The sequence below is a fragment of the Heterocephalus glaber genome, unplaced genomic scaffold (assembly GCF_053883595.1).
Source record: "Heterocephalus glaber isolate CG9 unplaced genomic scaffold, H.glaber_assembly_v1.0 deba00001662, whole genome shotgun sequence".
Taxonomy (NCBI): Eukaryota; Metazoa; Chordata; class Mammalia; order Rodentia; family Bathyergidae; genus Heterocephalus; species Heterocephalus glaber.
In genome coordinates this window covers 9,101,833-9,104,903 of record NW_028258403.1, presented here as the reverse complement: position 1 = coordinate 9,104,903, position 3,071 = coordinate 9,101,833, and the positions used below count along the sequence as shown (strand labels likewise).

General features: G+C 42.2%; 1 pseudogene; it reads left to right on the top strand.

The window, feature by feature from the left end:
• Positions 1-547: 547 nt before the first annotated feature.
• On the top strand, positions 548-2,238 carry LOC101709115 (heterochromatin protein 1-binding protein 3 pseudogene; annotated as a pseudogene).
• Positions 2,239-3,071: the final 833 nt, after the last annotated feature.

Sequence of the window (3,071 nt, the reverse complement as noted above, 5' to 3'; positions counted from 1 at the left end):
ATTACTCTCTGAAATGATTGATGGTGAGCACTGAGATGACTGAAAGGTGAGTACTCTGATTGGCGAAGCCTAGTTCAGATACTCACATCTAATAGTGGGGTGTGACAAGAAGGCATGATCAGTCCAACTGAGTAACAATACCAAAGAAAATTGTGAGGCAGAAAATCGTGTTTCTGATGTAGAATTATTGAGTAAGCCTAAGTCACCATTACCATCAGAACCTAAAAGTGTCTTTGTGATTCTCTATTTAAACATTTAGTGAAAGATGTAATAATTTGATTTATTATAGGACATTTTCCAAAACAGATTGAAATTTTGGTGATATAAGTGAAAAGGTTTACAAGTTTCTTTTAAAGAATGCTGAAAGAGAGAGCTCGGAGGCTGGACCTGGAGGAGACAACAGTGAGCAGTGGGAGCAGCCCCGAGAGGCAGTGCGGGGCGCGGGTACCAGAAGGGGGAGCACAGAGGTTGATTCTTCATCACACTGAAACCACTAGGAAAAGTCCTTGTGGTTAAAAGCAGAGGCTTCAGAGTATAACGGGTACTCGGGCCTAGAAATTATTTTAAGTGGCGACTGACACGTCTCAAGGTGAACTCGTCCATCCTAAGGCACTCCCACTTATAGTAGGAGCTCAGCTGATCCACGCGGACAAGTTAGGTGAGAAGGTAGAAGACAGCACCATGCCAATTTATCGAGCTGTGAATTCTACCCGGGAAACTCCGCCCAAAAGCAACCTTGCTGAAGGGGAGGGAGAAAAGCCAGAATCAGATGTATGTTCAGAGGAATCTATCTCCACTGTAGAAGAACAAAAGGATGAAAACCCACCTGCTACATCTAGTGAGGCAGAACAGCCTAAGGGAGAACCTGAGACTGAAGAGAAGGAAGAAAAACCTTCTGAGGAAACCAAGAAGGAGGAGAAAGATCAATCTAAGGAAAAGGAGAAGAAAGTAAAAAAAAAAAAAAACCTTCCTGGGCTACTCTTTCTGTCAGTCAGCTAGCCAGGGCCCAGAAACAAGCACCAATGGCTTCCTTACCATGTCCCAAGATGGATGCAATCCTAACTGAGGCCATTAAGGCATGCTTCCAGAAGAGTGGTGCATCAGTGGTTGGTATTTGAAAATACATCATCCATAAGTATCCTTCTTTGGAGTTGGAGAAAAGGGGTTATCTCCTTAAACAAGCACTGAAAAGAGAATTAAACAGAGGAGTCATCAAACAGGTAAAAGAAAAAGGTGCATCTGGAAGTTTTGTTGTGGTTCAGAAATCAAGAAAAAATCTCAGAAATCCAGAAACAGAAAGAAGGGGAGCTCAGCAGTGGATACAGAACCACAAGTAAAATTGGAGGATACCCTCCCACTGGCCTTTACTCATCTTTGTGAATCTAAAGAAGCTTCCTACATTCTTATCAAGAAGTATGTATTTCAGTATTACCCTAAGCCTAGAGTGGACATCAGGCCTCAGCTGTTGAAGAATGCTCTGCAGAGACAAGTAGAGAGAGGCCAGTTAGAACAAATAATTGGCAAAGGTGCTTCAGGGACATTCCAGCTGAACAAATTGGGAAAAACCCCTGCTTGGTGGAAGCCCAATGGAATATGCAATCTTGTCTGCCATTGCTGCCATGAATGAGCCAAAGACCTGCTCCACCACTGCTCTGAAGAAGTATGTCCTGGAGAACCACCCAGGGACCAATTCTAATTATCAAATGAGTTTGCTGAAGAAAACTCTGCAGAAATGTGAAAAGAATGGGTGGATGGAGCAGATCTCTGGTAAAGGATTCAGTGGCACTTTCCAAATCTGTTTTCCCTGTTGCCCAAGCCCAGGAGTTCTATTTCCAAAGGAAGAGCCAGATGATTCTAAAGATGAGGATGAAGATGAAGATGAGTCATCAGAAGAAGACTTTGAGGATGAAGAGCCACCACCTAAGCGAAGGTTGCAAAAGAAAACTCCACCCAAGTCCCAAGGGAAAGTGACACCCATGAAGCAGAGAGGGTCTAGGCCTGCACCTAAAGTCCCAGCTGCTCAACCAGGGAAAGCTAGGCACCTGCCTGAGAAAGCCCCTCCTAAGTCCAAAACTCCCACCAAGAAAGCCAGACCCTCACCTTCAGTTGTCAAGAAACCTAGCAGTAGTTCTTCAAAGGAGCCTGCAGCCAGTGTGAGAAAGGAAGTGAAATTACCTGGCAAGGGTAAATCCACCATGAAGAAGTCTTTCAAAACAAAAAAGTAAATTTTATAGCAAGAAAGGTTATCATCATAAAATTCAAAATCTTATTTTATAAGATTTGTGCATTTGTTTTTAGTTTTGATGCTTACAAAATCTTTTTTTCTCCCATATGAACATTGTCGGGAGGGAATATAATAGACCAATTTAGGCATTTGTTAGCTTTAGGTGCTGCTTTTGGTGCCTACCCCTTCCCCAATCATTTTAATTTCTGCAATATTCTGGGAATCTCCTAAACTATATAATCTATACTTGTCTTTTTTGCCCCTCTTACCTAACCCCCCCCCTTTTTTTTGATGGTAAGCTTTGGTGTCTGTCATCCTGTCCATTCCCCACCCCAGTCCTTTCTATCTTTCTCCCTCTCTCCTTCTCCTGGTTTTACCTAAACAGTTATAAAGATTTTTATATTTTTAGAATGCATCAAGAACAGGATGCTGGCCAGTGCTGGAAGTAAAAAGGAAGCAGTGTAGCACTGACTGAATGGTAAAACCTACTGGCTGGAGACTTCTGTGATAGCTGTAATAATCTTATTTATAAAAGTTACTCCAATAACCCTCTCTCTCCAACTATGAACAGAGACAACTTTGGAAATAAGCCTAAAACAGTGTAATCACATTTGTTTCTGAAGATGCACGATTCCTTTGGGCCACTTTCTACACTGACCAACCTGAAGGTATTGTCCACTGGCACAGAGCATTGCATTCCGTTCACAGCAAACGCAAGTTCTTTACACCACCTGGTTCTGACTGCAGGGGAAATACGGGAATATATTTAATCCAGTTTCCAGTGTCACCTGTGTTACCGAAAATCAAAACATATAAAATCTTGATCGAATGTTTATATTTTTTAATA